This window comes from Zalophus californianus, chromosome 9, assembly GCF_009762305.2.
Source record: "Zalophus californianus isolate mZalCal1 chromosome 9, mZalCal1.pri.v2, whole genome shotgun sequence".
In the NCBI taxonomy this organism is placed as follows: Eukaryota; Metazoa; Chordata; class Mammalia; order Carnivora; family Otariidae; genus Zalophus; species Zalophus californianus.
The window spans coordinates 114114623-114137407 of record NC_045603.1 but is presented as its reverse complement, the minus strand read 5'-3'; the positions used below and the strand labels follow the sequence as shown (position 1 = coordinate 114137407).

The 22785-nt window shown below is 40.1% G+C and overlaps 2 long non-coding RNA genes across 4 annotated transcripts in view; one reads left to right on the top strand and one right to left on the bottom strand.

The window, feature by feature from the left end:
• Positions 1-22785, top strand: part of LOC113921861 — an 80771-nt gene that overhangs the window by 34185 nt on the left and 23801 nt on the right. The gene's annotated exons all lie outside the window — the stretch shown is intronic.
• Positions 1643-20887, bottom strand: LOC113921862. The gene is made up of 3 exons (XR_003519848.1): positions 20779-20887; positions 2234-2301; positions 1643-1725 (listed from the first exon to the last, which is right to left on the bottom strand). It is a non-coding gene; the product is annotated as an uncharacterized LOC113921862 (long non-coding RNA).

Genomic DNA, 22785 nt, shown 5'->3' with positions numbered 1-22785 from the left:
AAAACTACTTAAAGATTGATTAATATCCTGACCTTTTGAAAGACAATAAACTTTTAGAGCTTTTATATATCAGTTTATATGATCTTTCTCACTCTTTTTAAAAGATGTGTAGTAGTCTTTCACATGGATACACTGTATTTGTTTAAACCAGTATCATATTGAAAAAGACTACAACACTTTCTCCCCAAGGTGTTGTTTTCCCAAAATGTAGCTTTATTTATTGAATTTCATGCCTTATTGAACTTTCTATGTACTGACTTAAGTACAGAGCTAAGTTAATTAAATACTTTTGCAAAGGAAAATATAGACTTGAATAGACTGCCAAGTAATACGCGAATCATGCAATATTTGAATTGTAAGTAGTACTAGAAGTTGCCTCTATTATAAATATTTAGCATAGATGATAAAGAGATTTTTAAAACGAAAACTATGATTGCCTTCATGATACATAAATAGCTATGTGTTCCACACACAAAACTTAATGTGACTTATGCATTTGTTATAAAATTCAGGGTCAGTTACAGAAGTTAATTTTCCAGTTTTACTAAGAATAGGACATATTTTAAAACAAGACTCCATGGGGAAGCTAGAGATTTCACTTAGTGGTAGACTATAAGGTAAGGCCCTCTTGCTCTCTTCTTTCAATGCTAGTATATCTCTGGTCCTCTAGGATGCTGGGAGAAAAGTTTACCCATGGAGTTCCCTCTAACCTTGGTATGCTGGTATAATTCCTACTCTTGACTTAACCTGATTCCTACACAAATACTCCTGAATTCTTCTGTTTGCTGTGTTGGCTTCCATTTTGAACTTGGTCTCTTCTGGCCATGGCTGATGACTGATAATTTAGGTAGGTAACTTTGACGGGGCTCAGGTTCCAAATAACCTGATTACAGCAGTTTAGTAGGAAAAAGTAGTATCACTTATAACATACCAGCTAAATACGATTTTACTTTACTGAGGAGGTTCCAGGTTTATAGTTCTTATCAATCAGTACCTTGAGAAAGCCAATTATGTGTAGCCATTTATTCTTGCAGGCCATTTACATAAAGATTTGTGAATGACAATTCATTATCATCTCCTCTCACCACCTGTCTTATTTAATTCATTTTGAATGACTGAATAAATATGAGTTTTAAAAAATATAAACTGTTGTCACCTTAAGTTATATGTTGCGGAAATAATTAGAATGAATACTCAATATTATTTAAATGCCAAAGAATGCTTAAACTGATTTAATCAGATATTCAGTGAAATACAAAATTGCTAAGGCTTTGTTGTCATCCCTTTAACTTTTGGACCAATCCTGAATCAGATGAATTTATGTTTGTCTGGCATGTTTATTAGCAAGTTCTTTGGGAAAATTCTGAGAAATATAATTTCTAACTCATGCTGATTCTTAACTCTGAGGCTTAACCAATTTTACTTCTCAAAGTTTAGACTTGATCTTTAAGACAATTTACATATTCCTCCTCTAAATGCTTATATAACTTGAGTTTGTGAAGTCCTGAATGTTCCTGGGTTAAAAGCAATATACAATAAAATGCAATATCAATGCTGTGCAATCAAAGCAGTTAAAAAAAAATCTTTGATGTTAAATCATTTAGTACGGTATGTATTCTACCCCTAAGGAAAGCATTCCTATGGGATAATAAAAAATGTTTGTAATTTTTTAGTTTACTTCAATTTATGCAGTCAACCAATTCCTCTCACATTATGAAGAAAGACCTATAAAAAAATCAGCAATAGCCATAGTCAATGTTTTATAATGATCACAAAATGGCTTTCTCAGTAACTTTACAAAAAACTCACAGCCCAAAAGAATTGATTGAGAAAGTCAAGCATGAATTTTATAAGAAATAGAGATTACAGTAGTTATTTGAAATGAGACATTTTCTGAAATAGTAAAATATATAGATTAGTAAAACTCTCAGATTCCAACAATGCTAAAATCTCCCTCCAAAAATAATTGTTAAATGTAAATATAACTGCTCTAGATAAATGACGGAGATGGAATTATCTGATGAAAACTGATTACATGTTAAACACTTGAAATTAAAAAAAAATTAGAGTCTCTGAAAATAAGTATTGCTCTAGTAAGGCATTAGAAATCTGACTAGAAATAGTTCCCTAATTATGACTATTAGTACATGGATCTCCAACACTTTTTAAAAAAAGATTGAGGAAGTAATTATATTTGAATTTCTTAACAATAAAATATGAAATTACTACTCACTGGTAGGCTCTTTTGCTTCAATTTGAATAGCCACAGATTGCAAGTAAAGCACTCAATTCAAATAATGACTAGAAACAGGAAAGGAAAAAGGATCAATTCTAAAAGTAGTCATAAAGAGCACTATCATACTCATGGAATAAAACTTGAGAAGAATAGCAAAGAATTGATAGAGGGAACTATCACAAGGTTCACTGTTGAGAACAATTATACAATGCATATCTTTGCCCCAAGAACAGTATCTATTATGAAAACATTTTGATTCTAATTTATACTAGCTCATATTTATATTTTAAAAGTTATTTCTGGATCAAATGTTTAAAAAAGACATTAAAATTCATAACATTCAAAAATATCTACAAATTATTAGGAAAATGAGCCAGAAAAAATTATGAAAATGGGTAAATTAGACAAACAGCAATCATACAGAAGAGAAAAGCAAACGGTTAACAGAAGTAAGCAAATATGTTCAGTCTCACTGATCATAAGGTATCAGCAGATTAAATAATATTCTCATCAGATGAGCAAAATAAAGATTGATAATATCCAGTGTTGTCAAGGACATGGGTATATATTGGTAGGTTATAAACTGATAGAATCTTTAGAAAGTCATGTGTAGTATGTCTAAAAATTTTTTTAAGTGCACATTCTCTTTGTCATAGCAGTCCCACTTCCTAGTGGTGTGCGTGTGTGTGTGTGTGTGTGTGTGTGTGTGTGTGTGTGTGTATGTATACACACACTCCCTCCCACAAGCAATACTCACCTCCTCCCACAAGCAGACAAAATAAAGCAACAACTATATTGTAATGCAACTCACTCTGAAAACAACCTGAACACTGATCTTCCACAGCTAATGGTATAAAGAGAAGGTCACATCAAGAAGAGTAGGAGGGGCTGAGATGTGGTTGGAGCCAAACCCCAATTAGGGCACCCACAACCGGGAGGGATATCACAGGTGTGGAGGGGCAAGGGGATCAAGCCCCAGTGGGTAGTTCCAGCCCTGGGGACCTGCTCCATAATATCTGACTGAAAATCAGCAGGGATTCACTGTAGGAGATGGCAGGGCTATAGGAAACTGAGTCTTCACTCTTAAAGGGCCAGTGTGTTCCAATACTTACTCCCAGACCCAGCATAGAGGCAGCAGTTTGAAAAGCACCTGGATTATACATAAAAAGAAACGTACTGAATAAATTTTAGACATGTGCCAGAGGGGCTGGGGATCTTTCTCTGGGAGCAGATGCCATTTTTCTTGTGCTCCTTCAGCCTAGCTGGCAGGAAGCAGGAAGCCTGTGAGAGCCAGCTCTGATACTCTCTATCTCCCTTGCTAACACCACTTGCCCTACTCTGGGGTTCCCCTGTGGAACCCACAAGCCCTGCCACCAGGGCGCCTACAGTCATCATGGCTGGTCACAGCTGATGGTGAGGCTGAGGGCGAGCCCCGCCCACTAGCATCCCTGCAGCAGCTGTGGCACAGCCTCAGGCAGAGGGCACATGCAGCCAACAGGGAGAACACCTAGGGAGCACCCGGTTCTGGTGACCAGAGTGACTGCTCTCCTGGGCACCACAGGATGCCTTCTACATAAGGCCATTATTGGAGGAGACATAGCGGACCTACCTAATAGACAGAAATAAATAGAGAGTGAAACAAAATGAGGAGACAAAGGAATATGTTCCAAATGAAAGCACAAGGAAAAAACCTCAGAAAAAGAGCTAAATGAAATGGAGATAAGTAATCTACCTGATAAAGACTTCAAAGTCATGGTCGTAATGATATCAGATTGACAGAAGAGTGGATGAACTCAGTGAGAACCTCAGCAAAGAGATATAAAATACAGCCCCCTCCCAAACAAACAAACAAACAAAAAACCTAGCACAGCTGAAGGATATAACAACTGAAATAAAAATACACTACAGGGAATCAACAGCAGATTAAAAGATGCAGAAGAGTGGATCAATCTGGGAGACAGGTAATGGAAATTATCCAAGCTAAACAGTTAAAAAGAAAAAAAGAATTTAAAAAAAATGGGATCTCTAGGACAATATCAAGCATAAGGGTCCCAGAGGAGTAGAGAGAGAAGGGCAGAAAATGTATTTGAAGGAATAATAGCTGGGGCGCCTGGGTGGCTCAGTCATTAAGCATCTGCCTTTGGCTCAGGTCATGATCCCAGAATCCTAGGATCCAGCCCCGCACTGGGCTCCCTGCTCAGCAGGAAGCCTGCTTCTCCTTCTCCCACTCCCCCTGCTTGTGTTCCCTCTCTTGCTGGGTCTCTCACTGTCAAATAAATAAATAAAATCTTTAAAAAATAAAATGGGGGCGCCTGGGTGGCTCAGTCGTTAAGCGTCTGCCTTCTGCTCAGGTCATGATCCCAGAGTCCCGGGATCGAGCCCCACATCGGGCTCCCTGCTCAGCAGGAAGCCTGCTTCTCTCTCTCCCACTTCCCCAGCTTGTGTCCCCTCTCTTGCTATTTCTTTCTCTGTCAAACAAATAAATAAAATCTTAAAAAAAAATAAGAAATAATAGCTGAAAATTTGTCTAATCTGGGGAAGAATATAGGTATCCAGGTCCAGGGTGCACAGAGAATCCTACACAAGATGAACCCAAGGAGTCTACACCAAGACACATAATAATTAAAATGGCAATAACTAAAGAAGGAATCATAAAAGCAGTAAGAGAAAAGCAAGCAGTTATGTACAAGGGAAATCCCATAAGGCTATCCAACTAATTCTGCAGAAAGTCTGCAGACCAGAGGGAGTTAAAGGAAAAAAACCTACAATCAAGAATACTCTACCTGGTAAGATTATCATTCAGAATCAAAGGAAAGATAAATTTCCTAGGCAAACAAGTTAAATGTGACCACTAAACTAGCCTTACCAGAATTGTTATAGGGACTTCTCTAAGTGGGAAAAAAAAGGCCATAACTAGAAGAAAACTATGAAAGGAAAAAATTACACTGGTAAAGCAAACATACAGTAAGGTCATGTTTAAAGCTAGTATGAAGGTTAAAAGACAAAAGCAGTACAATCAATTATAAAGAAACTCATCAAGGGATACACAAAATAAAAACATGTAAGTTATGACATCATATACACAAAACATGGAAGGTAGAGTCAAATTTGGTGCTTTTAGACTGTGTTCAAACTTTTTTTTAAATTTTTTTTATTGTTATGTTAATCACCATATATTACATAATTTGTTTTGGTGTAGTGTTCCATGATTCATTGTTTGTGCATAACACCCAGTGCTCCATGCAGAATGTGCCCTCCTCAATACCCATCACCAGGCTAACCCATCCCCCTACCCTCCTCCCCTCTAGAAACCTCAGTTTGTTTTTCAGAGTCCATCATCTCTCCTCGTTCATCTCCCCCTCTGACTCACTCCCCTTCATTCTTCCCCTCCTGCTATCTTCTTCTTTTTCTTTTTTAAAATATGTTGCGTTATTTGTTTCAGAAGTACAGATCTGTGATTCAACAGTCTTACACAATTCACAGCGCTCACCGTAGCACATACCCTCCCCAATGCCTATCACCCAGCCACCCCCTCCCTCCCACCCCCCACCACTCCAGCAACCCTCAGTTTGTTCCTGAGATTAAGAATTCCTCATATCAGTGAGGTCATATGATACATGTCTTTCTCTGATTGACTTATTTGACTCAGCATAACACCCTCCAGTTCCATCCACATCGTTGCAAATGGCAAGATCTCATTCCTTTTGATGGCTGCATAATATTCCATTGTGTATATATACCACAGCTTCTTTATCCATTCATCTGTCGATGGACATCTTGGCTCTTTCCACAGTTTGGCTATGGTGGACATTGCTGCTATAAACATTGGGGTGCACGTACCCCTTCGGGTCCCTACATTTGTATCTTTGGGGTAAATACCCAGTAGTGCAATTGCTGGATCGAATGGTAGCTCTAATTTCAACTGTTTGAGGAACCTCCATACTGTTTTCCAGAGGGGTTGCACCAGCTTGCATTCCCACCAACAAACAAACCCACCAAAGGAGGGTTCCCCTTTCTCCACATCCCCGCCAACATCTGTCATTCCCTGACTTGTTAATTTTAGCCATTCTGACGGGTGTGAGGTGGTATCTCATCGAGGTTTTGATTTGGATTTCCCTGATGCCGAGCGATGTGGAGCACTTTTTCATGTGCCTGTTGGCCATTTGGATGTCTTCTTTGGAAAAATGTCTGTTCATGTCTTCTGCCCATTTCTTGATTGGATTATTTGTTCTTTGGGTGTTGAGTTTGATAAGTTCTTTAGAGATTTTGGATACTAGCCCTTTATCTGATATGTCATTTGCAAATATTTTCTCCCATTCTGTCGGTTGTCTTTTGGTTTTGTGGACTGTTTCTTTTGCTGCGCAAAAGCTTTTTATCTTGATGAAATCCCAATAGTTCATTTTTGCCCTGGCTTCCTGTGCCTTTGGTGATGTTTCTAGGAAGAAGTTGCTGCGGCTGAGGTCGAAGAGGTTGCTACCTGTGTTCTCCTTTAGGATTTGGATGGACTCCTGTCTCACGTTTAGGTCTTTCAACCATTTGGAGTCTATTTTTGTGTGTGGTGTAAGGAAATGGTCCAGTTTCATTCTTCTGCATGTGGCTGTCCAATTTTCCCAACACCATTTGTTGAAGAGACTGTCTTTTTTCCACTGGACATTCTTTCCTGCTTTGTCAAAGATAAGTTGACCATAGAGTTGAGGGTCCATTTCTGGGCTCTCGATTCCGTTCCATTGATCTATGTGTCTGTTTTTGTGCCAGTACCATACTGTCTTGATGATGACAGCTTTGTAATAGAGCTGGAAGTCCGGAATTGTGATGCCGCCAGCTTTGCTTTTCTTTTTCAAGATTCCTCTGGCTATTCGGGGTCTCTTCTGGTTCCATACAAATTTTAGGATTATTTGTTCCATTTCTTTGAAAAAAGTGGATGGTATTTTGATGGGGATTGCATTGAATGTGTAGATTGCTCTAGGTAGCATTGACATCTTCACAATGTTGGTTCTCCCAATCCATGAGCATGGAACGTTTTTCCATTTCTTTGTGTCTTCTTCAATTTCTTTCCTGAGTATTTTATAGTTTTCTGAGTACAGATCCTTTGCCTCTTTGGTTAAATTTATTCCTAGGTATCCTATGGTTTTGGGTGCAATTGTGAATGGGATCGACTCCTTGATTTGTCTCTCTTCTGTCTTGTTGTTGGTGTATAGGAATGCCACTGATTTCTGTGCATTGATTTTATAGCCTGCTACTTGACTGAATTCCTGTAGGAGTTCTAGCAGTTTTGGGGTGGAGTCTTTTGGGTTTCCCACATAAAGTATCATATCATCTGCAAAGAGTGAGAGTTTGACTTCCTCTTTGCCGATTTGGATGCCTTTGATTTCTTTTTGTTGTCTGATTGCTGTGGCTAGGACTTCTAATACTATGTTGAATAGCAGTGGTGAGAGTGCACATCCCTGCCGCGTTCCTGACCTTAGGGGAAAAGCTCTCAGCTTTTCCCCACTGAGAATGATATTCGCTGTAGGTTTTTCGTAGATGGCTTTTATGATATTGAGGTATGTACCCTCTATCCCTATACTCTGAAGAGTTTTGATCAAGAAAGGATGCTGTACTTTGTCAAATGCTTTTTCTGCATCTATTGAGAAGATCATATGATTCTTGTTCTTTCTTTTGTTAATGTATTGTATCACGTTGATTGATTTGCGGATGTTGAACCAGCCTTGCAGCCCAGGGATGAATCCCACTTGGTCGTGGTGAATAATCCTTTTAATGTACTGTTGGATCCTATTGGCTAGTATTTTGGTGAGAATTTTTGCATCCAATTTCATCAAGGATATTGGTCTGTAATTCTCCTTTTTGATGGGATCTTTGTCTGGTTTTGGGATCAAGGTAATGGTGGCCTCATAAAATGAATTTGGAAGGTTTCCTTCCATTTCTATTTTTTGGAACAGTTTCAGGAGAATAGGTATTAATTCTTCTTGAAATGTCTGATAGAATTCCCCTGGGAAGCCATATGGCCCTGGGCTTTTGTTTCTTGGGAGATTTTTGATGACTGCTTCAATTTCCTTAGTGGTTATAGGTCTGTTCAGGTTTTCTGTTTCTTCCTGGTTCAGTTTTGGTAGTTGATACATCTCTAGGAATGCACCTATTTCTTCCAGGTTATCTAATTTGCTGGCATAGAGTTGCTCATAATATGTTCTTAGAATTGTTTGTATTTCTTTGGTGTTGGTTGTGATCTCTCCTCTTTCATTCATGATTTTGTTGATTTGGGTCATTTCTCTTTTCTTTTTGATAAGTCTGGCCAGGGGTTTATCAATCTTGTTAATTCTTTCAATGAACCAGCTCCTAGTTTCGTTGATCTGTTCTACTGTTCTTTTGGTTTCTATTTCTTTGATTTCTGCTCTGATCTTTATTATTTCTCTTCCCCTGCTGGGTTTAGGCTTTATTTGCTGTTCTTTCTCCAGCTCCTTTAGGTGTAGGGTTAGATTGTGTATTTGAGACCTTTCTTGTTTCTTGAGAAAGGCTTATATTGCTATATACTTTCCTCTCAGGACTGCCTTTGCTGTATCCCAAAGATTTTGGACAGTTGTGTTTTCATTTTCATTGGTTTCCATGAATTTTTTAAATTCTTCTTTAATTTCCTGGTTGACCCATTCATTCTTTAGTAGGATGCTCTTTAGCCTCCATGTATTTGAGTTCTTTTCGACTTTCCTCTTGTGATTGAGTTCTATTTTCAAGGCATTGTGGTCTGAAAATATGCAGGGAATGATCCCAATCTTTTGGTACCGGTTGAGACCTGATTTGTGACCTAGGATGTGATCAATTCTGGCGAATGTTCCATGGGCACTAGAGAAGAATGTGTATTCCGTTGCTTTGGGATGGAATGTTCTGAATATGTCTGTGAAGTCCATTTGGTCCAGTGTGTCATTTAAAGTCTTTATTTCCTTGTTGATCTTTTGCTTAGATGATCTGTCCATTTCAGTCGGGGGGGTGTTAAAGTCCCCCACTATTATTGTATTGTTGTCAATGTGTTTCTTTGCTTTTGTTATTAATTGCCTTATATAATTGGCTGCTCCCATGTTCGGGGCATAGATATTTACAATTGTTAGATCTTCTTGTTGGATAGACCCTTTAAGTAGGATATAGTGTCCTTCCTCATCTCTTATTACAGTCTTTGTTTTAAAATCTAGTTTGTCTGATAGAAGGATTGCCACCCCCGCTTTCTTTTGATGTCCATTAGCATGGTAAATGGTTTTCCACCCCCTCACTTTCAATCTGGGGGTGTCTTTGGGTCTAAAATGAGTCTCTTGCAAACAGCATATGGATGGGTCTTGTTTTTTAATCCAATCTAATAGCCTGTGTCTTTTGATTGGGGCATTGAGCCCATTTACATTCAGGGTAACTATTGAAAGGTATGAATTTAGTGCCATTGTATTGTCTGTAAGGTGACTGTTACTGTATGTTGTCTGTGTTCCTTTCTGATCTTTGCTGCTTTTTGGCTCTCTCTTTGCTTAGAGGACCCCTTTCAATATTTCTTGGAGGACTGGTTTCGTGTTTGCAAATTCCTTTAGTTTTTGTTTGTTCTTGAAGCTTTTTATCTCTCCTTCTATTTTCAATGACAGCCTAGCTGGATATAGTATTCTTGGCTGCATATTTTTCTCGTTTAGCGCTCTGAAGATATCTTGCCAGTCCTTTCTGGCCTGCCAGGTCTCTGTGGATAGGTCTGTTGCCAATCTAATATTTTTACCATTGTAGGTTACATATCTCTTCTCCCGAGCTGCTTTCAGGATTTTCTCTTTGTCTCTGAGACTCGTAAGTTTTACTATTAGATGTCGGGGTGTTGACCTATTTTTATTGATTTTGAGAAGGGTTCTCTGTGCCTCCTGGATTTTGATGCCTGTTTCCTTCCTCACATTAGGGAAGTTCTCTGCTATTATTTGCTCCAATATACCTTCTGCCCCTCTCTCTCTTTCTTCTTCTTCTGGGATCCCAATTATTCTAATGTTGTTTCGTCTTATCGAATCCCTTATCTCTCGAATTCTGCCCTCGTGATCCTGTGGTTGTTTCTCCCTCTTTTTCTCAGCCTCTTTATTTTCCATCATTTGGTCTTCTATATCACTGATTCTCTCTTCTGCCTCATTTATCCTAGCAGTTAGTGCCCCCATTTTTGATTGCACCTCATCAATAGCCTTTTTGATTTCGACTTGGTTAGATTTTAGTTCTTTTATTTCTCCAGAAAGGGTTTCTCTAATAACTTCCACGCTTTTTTCAAGCCCAGCTAGTCTCTTTAAAGTCATGATTCTGAACTCTAGGTCCGACATCGTACTAATGTCCGTATTGAGTAGGTCCCTGGCTGATGGTACTACCTCTTGTTCTTTTTGCTGAGGTGATTTTTTTCGTCTTGTCATTTTGTCCAGAGGAGAATAGATGAATGAGAGAACAAAATGCTAACAGGTTTACAACGTCCCCAGCAAATATACTGTATACAAATCAGAAAAGACCTGAAACCAGGGGAAAAGAAAGGGAAAGAAAGAAAAAAGAAAGAGAAAAAAGAAAAAAAGAAAAAAAAAGATAAAAACAAAAACAGAACAATACAAAAAAAGCAGAATGTGATCAAATATCAGGCTAGTGCATAGATCAGTGCCACACACTAGATTTTGGGCGTATTTTGGTCTGTTAGAAAAAAGTGCCTCCTAAAATTTTAAAGGAAGAAAGACATATATGTACAAAATAAGGGTTGATACAATGAAGGGATAGAAGATGACTGTAAAGATGAAAATTATAAAAGATTTTATAAAAGGACTTGATAAGATAAGAAGTTGTTTGAAAAAGAAGATTTAAAAAAAAAAGAAAAGAAAAAAAAGGGAGAGAATGTGATCAGGCAGGAGACTAGAACAGAACCATACACTAGTGATTTAGGGTATATTTTTATCTGTTAGAAGAAACTCTATCTCAAAATTTTAAAGAGAGAACAACTTATATATATATGCCAAAAATAAGGGTAACTACTATGAAAGGATAAAATATGACTCTAAAAATGAAAAATAAATGTTTTTTTTTTAAAAAAAGAGATTGATAAGATGTTGGTTGAAAAAGGGAAAAAGAAAAAGAAAAAAAAAACAGTTAACAAAAATTAACTTTGATGAACTAATGAATCATGGTAAAAAAAGCCATGAATTCTATGTGCAGTATTCCCCTAGCGCTGGAGTTCTCCCGTTCTCCTTGATCGGTAAACTTGGTCTTGGCTTGCTGGCTGTTCGTGCTGATCTTCTGGGGAGGGGCCTGTTGCCGTGGTTCCCAAATGTCTTTGCCGGAGGCTGAATTGCCCCGCCCTTGTCGGTCCGGGCTAAGCAAGCTGCTCGGGTTTGATCTCAGGAGCTTTTGTTCCCTGCAAGCTCTCCGTACAGCCTTGGAGGACCAGGGCAAAAATGGTGGCCTCCCAATCTCCACCCGGAGGAGCTGAGAAATCGGGGCCCCACTCCTCAGTGTGCCCCCAGAGAAAAGCAGTCACTCCCTTGTCCCTGGTCTCCGGCCGCTCTCCGTGCTCACCCGGCCTGTGACCGAGCGTTTGTATCTCTGGCACCCAACCCCGTGTGGAGTCTCCAAACCCAGCAGATCCCTGCGGTGCATTCCCGCGCCGCTCCTCCCCGGGAAGGAAGGGGAGTCTCCCCGGATCTGCCACCTGTTGGGTCCCTGCTGCAGGAGCAGTGGCCCGACTGGGCCGCGGATCACAGTTTATGGCAACCCCGAGCTGAGAGCCCGCGCCTCGGCTCCGTCTCTGCAGCCGGCTTCCCCGCTCCGATACCTGGGAGCTCTGGTGCACTCAGGCTCCCCCGGTCTTTCTGTGACCCCGAGGGTCCTGAGACCCCACTGTCCCGCGAGGGTTCCACCCCCGCTTAGCCACTGGAGCGATGTCCCTCAGCGGAGCCGACTTCTAAAAGGTCCGATTTTGTGCTCCACGGCTCTAGCACTTGCCAGAAGCGGCTGGCGGAGGCCCCTCCCCCGCCGTCTATCCTCCCGAATATCGCCTCGGATTCACTTCTCCGCACGTCCTACCTTCCAGTAAGTGGTCGCTTCTCTGTTCAGATAGTTGTTGCTACTCTCCTCTTTGATCTCCTGTTGAGTTTGTAGGTGTTCAGAACGGTTTGATCCCTATTCAGCTGAATTCCTGAGACCAGACGAAATCTAGGTCTCCTACTCCTCCGCCATCTTTCTCCACCCCCTGGCCTTTTTTTTTCCACTAAAGAAGTCCCTTTAACATTTCTAGAAAGTTGAGTTTAGTGATGATGAACTCCTTTACCTTTTATTTTGTTGGGAAAACTCATTTTATCTCTCCTTGAATTCTGAATGATAATCTTGCCAAGAAGAATATTCTTGGTTGTAGGTTTTTTTGCTTTCAGCACTTTGAATATATCATGCCAGTTCCTTCAGTCCTACAAACTATCTGCTGAAAATCAGCTGAAAACCTTACAGATGTTGCCTTATACTGCTGCTTCTGACATTCTCTCTTTAATTTTTAACATTTTAGTTATTTGTGCCTTGGTGTGGACCTCTTTGTTTTCATCTTGTTTGGGACTCTCTGTTCTTCCTGGACTTGGATATCTATTTCCTTTCCTAGGTTAAGGAGATTATCAGCTATTATTTCTTCAAATAAGTTTTCTGCCTCTTTCTCTCTTCTTCTGGGACTCCTATAATGGGAATGATAGCCTGCTTGATGTTGTTCTAGAGTTCCCTTAAACTATCCTCATTTGTAAAAAAAAAAAGATTTATTTATTTATTTTTGAGAGAGAGAGAACGTGAGCAGGGGAGGGACAGAGGAAGAAGGAGAGAAGCAGACTCCCTGCTGAGTGCAGAGCCTGATGTGGGGCTCAACTCCATGAACATGAGATCAGGACCAACTGAGACACCCAGGTGCCCCCAACTATCCTCATTTTTAAATTTTTTTTTCTTTCATCTTTCAGCTTGTCTGATTTCCATTACCCTGTCTTCCAGATTGCAGATCCATTCTTCTGCATTTTCTAATCTGCTTTTGATTCCCTGTAGTGTATTTTTCATTTCAGTTACTGTATTCTTTAGCTCTGATTGGTTCTTTTTATATTTTTTTATCTCTTTGTTGAAGTTCTCACTGTGTTTATCTCTTCTTCTCCTGACTTTGGTGAGCATCTCTATTACTTTGAACTCTTTGTCAGCTTTATTGCTTATCTGTTTCATTTCATTCTTTTTCTTAGGTTTTGTCTGTTCTTTCATTTGGAACACATTCCTCTGTCTCCTCATTTGGCTGATTCTATGCGTTTGCTTCTATGTGTGAAGTACGCCAGCTATATCTCCCGGTCTTGAGTGAGTGGCCTTATGTGGAAGTCACCCTATGGTGCCCAGAAACACAATCTTCTCTAGCCACTAAAACAAGGCCCTCCAGGGATATCCTCTGTCCCTATGGATAGGCCATATGTGCCCTCCTGCTGTGGATGGGCCTCTACTGTTGCAGGTATGCTAGTGTGTGGGGCTGCCCCCCAGCCTGCCTGGCTGTGATGCTCACCCATGACTGTTACAGGCATAATGGGGGTGTGCAGGACTGGCTCCCCCACCCTCCTCCAGGGCAAGAGCCATTTTGGAGAGGCACATGTCTAGTTGAGGCTATCTGTTGTGTGTGGCAGGATGAGAGCCGGTTTCAGAGGCTGCTGGTCCCAGCTGAGGCCGCCCACTGAGTGTGTCAGGTTAGGAGCCACTTTGGGAGGGTACCTACAGGAGTGGGCAGGTTGAGTTTGGCAGATCTACTGGGGAATTCCAGGGCAGGGTGAGCAGTGCTAGCAAGGTATCAGGACTAGTACCTGCCAGCATTGGGCCAACTAGGCAGAATGAAGTCAAGAAAAATGGCACCTGCCAGTGTTTCTAATCCTGGAGAACGTTTCTACAGATTTCTGCCCCTTCGGTACATGCTGTAAAATTAGTCAATAGATCCATAGCACTTTTCAAACTGCTGTCTTCATACTGAGTCTCAAAACAAGGGAGTTTGTGGTTGGGCCCTTTAAGAGTAGAGTCTCAGTTTTCTTTAATTCTCCAGCTCTCCCAGAGTTAAGCCCCACTGATTTTCAAAGCCAAACATTCTCAGGGCTGGTCTTGCCAGTGAAGGTCCCCAGGGCAGGTGGTGTTCATTGTGGGGCTTGAAAAGATCCCACTTGTGGATTGTCATGCTGGTGATGTGGGTCTCAACCAAACCATGTCTCTGCCCTTCCTACCCTTCTCATTGAGTCTTTTTCTTTGTATCTTTTAACTGTGGAAAAAGCATTCTGCTGTCTTCAGGTTGTTCTTAGAGAGAAGTGCTTTGTATATAGTTGCAGCCTTGGTGTGTGTGTGGGAAGAGGTGAGCTCAGGATCTTTCTACTTCGCTGATAAGGATCTTCTTTTTTGTCTTTTTACAGTCTGACTATGATATGTCCAGATGTGGATCTCTGAGTTAATCCTACTTAAGAGTTTATTGAGCTTCTTGGCTTTCTGTCCCTTTCTCTTTTCCCATTCCTTCTGAGTCCCCCTTTGTACACATGTTTGTATGCCTGATTCTATTTTGCAGGACTCTGAAGCTCTGTTTATTTTTTCTTTTTTCTATCTGTTCCTCAGACTGGATAATCTCAACTGACTTTCCAGTTTGCTGATTCCTTCTTCTGTCAGCTCAAGTGTGTTGTTGACATCTTCTTGTGAATTTTTCACTTCAGCTGTTGTACTTTTTGGTACTCTGCAAATTTCCATTTTGTTCTTTTTTTATAATTTTATAATTTCTTTCTCTTTAGTTGTCTTCTCTATTTGGTGAGATATTATTCCTTAGTTCTTTAGATGTAGTTTTCTTTAGTTCTCTGAACATATTTATGATAGTTTATATTTAAAATTTTTGCCTGTTAAGTCCAATTTCTGGGCTTTGTCAGAGACAGTTTCTACTGATTGCCTTTTCCCTGTGTGTGGGAGGGAGGGGCATATTTTTATATTGTAATTTTTTATTGTTGAAAACTGGACATTTAAAATGACAAAATGTAGAAAGTCTAGAAATCAGATTCCCCACAGCCCCCCACAGGGTTTGTTGTTGCTGTTTATTATTATTGTTGCTACTTACTTTAGTGACTTTCCTCGACTAATTCTATAAAAATCTGTATTTTTTCTTGCACATAGCATATGAAGTCTCTGTTCAGTTATTTTAATGTGCAGCAAATGATTGAACAGAGAGTTCCTTAAATATCTTGAACTGCTAAGTCTATCCTTTCCCCAAGGGCTCTGTGTGTCGGGGTATGTTACCCGTGCTGTAGCATGAGGTTTTAACTATGCCTTACTCTTCACTTCCTGCTTGTGCAGAGCCTCAAGGTCAGACCAGAGGTGAGAGGTTAAGTCACCTCAGGTCTTTCCTGAGCATGTGCACAGCCTTACACATGAATATGTCCTTCTAGAATTCCAACATCAGAGCTTTTCAGTGTCCCCTATGAACATCTCATTTCCCAGTTTTTCCTTTTGAAGTTTTTGGAACCTCTTATTAGCCCCCAGTGGTATTGCTGCCGTAGGCAGCTGCTATGTTAAATAACTGCCATTGATTGTATTCTACAAACGCCCTGGTGGTAGGGCTGTTCACATGGAGTAAGCCCTGAATCAAGCTAAATAAAGACAAGATCAAGAATAGAGTTTATCCAGGAGCTATCAGGCAGGTCAAAAAGTGACAGTCATCTGTGAATTGGGCTTTAGGAGAGCTCCACTCCCATCCTGTGCCCTCTCCTGTGGCTGCTGGGCTGCTGGTTTTCACTGGGATGGTGCAGCTGTCGATTTGAGTTACTGTGGAGCTGGGGCGAGGGTGATAGGAATGGGGTAAATCCTGAAGCTTACTATTTTTACCTACATTCAGCTGTTTTCCTTTAATAAACACTCAAGCGATTACAATTCTTTGGTTAATATGAAACGTTCTAATGAAGTTGATTCTGACCATTTTTGCCATTATCTCACTGTGGATTTTGGAAGTCCTTACCTCTACCACTCAAGAAATGCTTCACTTCAGTGTTATTTTGACACTATTTGCTCTGTTCCATCTCTCACACTTCACAAGTCTCTCTCAGTAGTTGACCTCCCTTCCTAGCTCAGAAGAAATCGAATGGGAATTAAATGCAGCCTCCTTGCTCTAACTTAGGAACTCTCCTTCCTCTTCCTGTCATCATAGGAGAGATGTCCTTAATCCCAAATCAAACCCAGCACTGCTCTGCTAAACTTTCTAGTGGCTTCCCATCTCACTCAGAGCTAATCCAAAGCCCTTTCCATGGTCTAAGAGGTGTTCTAAAATATACTTACCACTACCTCTCTGATCTCATCTCCAGCCACCCTCCCCTTGCTCACACTGCTCCTGCTTGCTGGTCTTCTTGCTGTCCGTTTAGCCGTGAAGCATGCTTCTACCGCAGGGCCTTTGTACTTGCTGTTTTCTTTGTTTTGCACACTTTGCCCTCAGTGTCCACATGGTTCACTTCCTCACTTCCTTCATGGATTTGTTCAAATTATCAGAGAAATCTTCTCTAAGAACCAATGGTTCCATCATCTTTCATCTTATCAAGGTCCCTCTTTATTGGATAGCTCCCCCTTTTTCCTGTATCTTCAACTACAAATTTTATTTTTTTAGGCATATAACTTTATTTGCTCTATTTTATAATTCAGTATTTAACAGTACAACAGGGAGATAAGAAATGCTCATTATTTTTAGTACAGTTGTGATAATTCTTGTGTAGTTAGTTATGTCTGCCTAATGGTAACCAGGCAACAGGAATTACCACAGGAATGAACTGTAAAGCCTACATTTTAATTAAATAAAAAAATTACTTTTCCATAATTAACATTTTCTAACTCATCCAAATTATTTTTTATCTAAATCCTCAAACATGAACTAAACTTTAAGATAAAATGATGAAATATATTTTAGTTCTTATTTTATTTAGCCATTATTTAGAAAATTTCAGAAAAACTTGTTTTCTTTATCCTCTTTTTGCAGTGTTTTTCTGGAAAAATTGGGAAAATAGTTTCTTGTAGTACTGATTCAGTGTAACACTAAAATTGTGAATTTGGGGGCCACAAATTCTGGGTTTGGATACTATTTTGCTAATTCGTAGTTTTGTGCCTTGGGTAGATTACTTAAACTCTGTGATCTGCAGGTTCATTTAAAATGCAACTAGTAGGTGTACTGACCTTAGTAAGACCACTGGGAGAATTCAGTAATTAATGCATGCAAACCACTTACCATATGCTTTCGGACTCAGTGAGTGTTTAGTCAGTGCTAGTTCTTATTAGCTGTGTTAACACCTATCTGTTAAGAGATGCAGAAAATTTCTGATTTCAGTAGTTACTAGAGTTAACTTCCGGCTTAAAAGGATCGCTACAAATTTTAAATGCTACTTTCTTTTCTTAAGATAAACCTTTCCTTTGTCCCCATTTTCCCTGATAGTTACCCTTCTGTCGTTCTCCTCTACTTCAAAGCTTAACTTTTGGAGATGTTTATACTTTTTAAGATATTTTATACTTCCGTCTTCCACTCTCTCACCTTGTACTCACTTCTTACCCCTCTACAACCTTACATTTGTGCCCAGCACCTCATTCAAATTACTCAAGGTCACCAACAAGCTTCTTGTTGCCAGAGCAATGGATGGTTTCACAGCCTAATGTGACTTGACCTTTTGCCAGCATTTGGTACTACTGTCCACTCCCTCCTTCAAGGATTCACTTCAGGGGCGTGAGTGACATTGTACTCTCCTGGTTCTCCTTTCATTGCTGCTCTCATCCTGGGTCTCCTTTGCAATTCCTTCTCTTCTGCCTGTCCCTTAAATGTAACTCAAAATTCCATCCCAGGCTTACCATTCTTGTCATTCTACATACTCTCTGGGTGACTCTGTCCTTGGATTCCCACTTGCATGGTGATGCCTCCCAGATCTACGTCTCGGGCTTGGTTCTTCCTCCCAAGCTTCAGATCCATATATGATCCATATATGCAACTGTCACCTGGTCCCTACACAGAAGCCTCAGGCTTAACATATTAACACTGGAATTCATGTCCTCCAGGCACCTTTGCTAATAATAGCTGCTCTCTCTTTTACCACCTGTACCCAACAACAACAACACCATCTGTTGACTCTAACTCCAAAATGGTCACCGCCCTAATTTAGGCCACCATCATCTCTCATTAGCATTATTTTCCCCATTGCTTTTAAGATATTAAAATCATTAGCAGAGTTTATGAAGCCCAGCATGATATGACTTGCTTATTATCTCCTCACTTTCATCTTGAGCCTCAACCTTCAAAATCTGTGATTTAGTCACACTGTGCTTCTTCACTCTTCTCATTCCTGAACTTTAGAGCAGCTGTCCCTCTCCTCTGGCTAACTCTTCTGATTGTTTTCAGGTGTTGGCTTAGCTTACCTTCCTCCAAAAAACTTTCTCCAACTCCCCATATCTAGATTACATGTTTGTATTATGTGCCATATTATTATTCAGGACTCTCTATTAAGCAGACTCTAATTTGGCAAGGGACAAAAGAGAGAAGTGATGAATATATGGAACAGAAAACCCACTGGGGGTATGTTATAAAAAGCCCAATAGACAAAATCCAGACCCTGCTCTTTAAAATAAAATGTTAGTAACATCTGTTCAGGTGGACTGAGGTGGCAGTGATGAAGGTCCACTAGCAGAGCATGGAAAAGAGACCTCAGATATTTGGCCAAAGTGAGAGTAACAAATTAGCAAGATTAGTGATTGGGCCAGGATCCCAGATCAAGGGCTGAAGGAGCCAATCAGAAAACTAACTGAGAACTACAAAGTTCCAGGCACTTGCTTTTGATTTAAAAATCTGGGGCAGGTGTATCTTCCAGGTGTCCACAGGTATATCTTCCAGGTGTGGATCTCCACAATCACAATAATAAAAATCAAACCTCAGATTCTGTGCCCAGATTTGTCCTTATCTGTAGATCTAATAGTCAAATTCGGTCTAATAGGTCTTGTGCATGGAATGGTTATCAGTGAGTGCCCAGCCGTCTCTTCGTTTTACTGCTTGTAATGCATGCCTGACTGGAGAACCACACCTTAGTCAGAAAATGACTTTGTTCCTACAGAAGGGACTCTGGCCACCATTGTACTAGATGGCTGGCTTATAGTCCATTCATCACCCACTAAAGATGACCCTACTTAGAGATGACCTTAGCTTCCCTTAACTTGGAGATTAGAGATTAGAAATTATTATTAGGATGGCAGAAAATCTATTCAAATATGAGTAAGAAATCTGGAATTAAATTTGTACTAATTCACCTGTGGGGTGTGTGTGTGTGTGTGTGTGTGTGTGTGTGTGTGTGTGTGTTTGAGAAGGCTTGAAAGTATACGTTAATAAGAAATCAGCTTTAGAAGACATCCTCCCAACCAGTATATTTTATTTAAGAGACTGTTTAATTAACTTGATGAAAGTAGAGGACTGGGTGAAATATCAGATGACAAGAACAGAGGATATCATTTGTAAGAGTGTCAAAATTCACTGTCTACACAGAATTTTTCAGTTGACTTAAAGAGCAGAAACCCATACATCAGGAAGATAACCAAAAAAATCTTTCTTTCATTGCACTGCAGGCAAGCAGCCTGGAAGAATTCTTCAAAAACTCCAACTGTGAAGAAAGGTGCTGTCATGTCTTTTGAGTCCTTGCCACTCTGCTTTGTGCTTTGGCATTTCTCACCATCTTATTTCTAACTGCCTAAGCAGGTCTTTCATTCTATGTGGAAGAAGCGATGTTTCCCTAGCTTCATTTTACAGGACAAGCCAAGTATATAATCAGAGACAGGCGCTGAAGAGCAGAGAATGGGTATAGCAAGAAATTGCTCTTCTTGGGGAGCTGTACCCCAATTGCCTGTATGTAGATCACAGTGCAGTCCCAGGACTGGCAGCATCAGCCTCACCTGGGCGCGTGTTAGAAATGCAAATTCCCAGACCCTCCCCCAGACTTACTGAATCAGACGTTCTGACACAGAGCCCAGAAATCTGTTCTGACAGGCTCTCCAGGTAATTCTGATGCTACTATAATGGAGAACCACTCCCTTCGCTAATCTCACATACCCCAGATCAAGGGCAGAAAACAAGACCTATGCTTGTCCAATTAGAGTAAATGTCAGGAATTTACCAGAAGCTCCCAGAAGACTCCTGTTCTTCCAGCTGTCTTGGAGTCAGTTTCCTGTACAGCTGGCTTATAATCCCAAATGGAGAACCTGTCTGAGAATGAAGCCAACACATGGAAGAAAGCCCAGTGAGCTGGGCCAAGCCCTGTGCCTCAAGGCAGAGAGAACCAGGTCTTGATAATGTTGCTGGAGTCCAGACATCAAGTATGACTTCAAGCCAGTTCTACCGTGGGCTATCCAGATACAAAAGTGGATTACCTTTTTACTAAAGCCAGTTTGGCCCAGGTATCTTGACACTTAAGACTGAAGGAATTCTAAGGGATACAATATGTAAATGATATTCTGTGCCAGTCAGCAAAGATAAGCATTTTTTAAAAGCCACTAAACTGATGAGAACTCACTCTTAGCAGAGAACATTGCCTCCTGAATTATGAAGAAAATTAAGGCCATTTGGACACTCTTATCAACATGGTCTTTCTCTTCACTCTGAGATGAGGAGGTAACTTCTCTGGAAGGCTACCTCACCCACTGTGTCCTTGATCCTTTTTTTTTTTTAATTTTTTATTGTTATGTTAATCACCATACATTACATCATTAGTTTTTGATGCAGTGTTCCATGATTCATTGTTTGTTCATAATACCCAGTGCTCCATGCAGAATGTGCCCTCCTTAATACCCATCACCAGGCTAACCCATCCCCCTACCCTCCTCCCCTCTAGAACCCTCAGTTTGTTTTTCAGAGTCCATCATCTCTCATGGTTCGTCTCCCCCTCTGACTTACTCCCCTTCATTCTTCCTCTCCTGTTATCTTCTTCTTTTTCTTTTTTCTTAAAATATGTTGCGTTATTTGTGTTAGAAGTACAGATCTGTGATTCAACAGTCTTGCACAATTCACAGTCCTTGATCCTTTATTTTCCCACATCTCCCAGGACTTTGCTCCATAGGTCACTCCTTTCTCCTTTTATAGCCTCTCTACATCCTTACTGCCATCAGTCTATAAGTATGTCCAAGTCTCCCACTCTAAAAAATTCCTCTCTTGACATTAAGCTTTCTTGTGGTATGGCCCAGCCATTTGACTATCATTCTCACTGAGACCTTGCAAGTAAGTAATATAGATTTACTATTTTCATTGTCTCACCTCCCAGTGCACTTCAGTTTGACTTCTCCCTTTACTGCTTACCTGAAAATGTTTTCATTAAGATTACCAATGACCACCAATGGACATTGTCCTGACCCTTTTTGTGTTCTCTGCTGTATTTGACATCATTGGTCACTGTTTTCTTCTTGATATTTTCTACTTTCTTGGCTTCTATGATACCACTCTCTTCTAATTCTCTTCACACATCTGGCTTCTCCGTGTATCTCATAAAAGTTGGTGTAACCTGAGATTCTGTCTTAGTACATCATTCCTCTCCTCTTATATCCTCTCCATGGATGATGTCATCCATTCTCATGTTTTGACTAGCACCTATGTTTCATGGATTCAGGAATCCGGATACCCATCCCAGATCTTTCGCTAGGCTTCAGACTCATACATCCAACTACCTACTGAATATCACACTGATGTTCTATTGTCTTCTTACATTCCACATGTCCACTTAATATCATTTGCCATAGGGAAATGCAAATCATAACCACGATGTGATACCACCTCACACATGTTAGGATGGCTGTTACAGAAAAAAAAAAAAAAAAAAAAAAAAAATCAACCCAAAAGAGACAACAAGTGTTGTGGATGTGGAGAATGTGGAGAAATCGAACACTTGACATTGCTGGTGAGGATGCAAAATAGTGCAGTCGTTGTGGAAAGGAATGTGGAGGTTCCTTATAAAATTGAAAATAGAACTACCATAGGATTTAGCAATTCTATTTCTGGGTATTTATCCAAAGGAATTGAAATCAGAATCTTGAAGAGATAACTGCACAACCATGCTCACTGAAGCATTATTCACAGTAGCCAAGATGTGGGAACAACCTAAATGTCCATCAGTGGAATAATGAATTTTTGAAAATGTGGTACATGCATACAAAGGAATATTATTCAGCCTTAAAAAAGATGGAAATCCTAGAATAAGTGACAACATGGATGAACCTTGAAGACATTATGCTAAGTGAAATAAGCCATTCACAGAAGGACAAATACTGCACAATTCCACTTCTGTGAGGCATCTAAAATAGTCAAACTCATTGAGGCAAAGAATAGAATGGTAGTTTCCAGGGGATGAGAGAGGTGAAAATGGGGGAATTGTTAATTAGTGGGTATGAAATTCCAGTTTTTATTCCAAAAAGTAGAAGAGGAAGGAAAACTTCCAAATTCATTCCATGAGGCTAGCATCACCCTGATACCAAAACTTATGATAAAGACACTATAAAAAAAGAGAACTATAGGCCAATATCTCTGATGAACA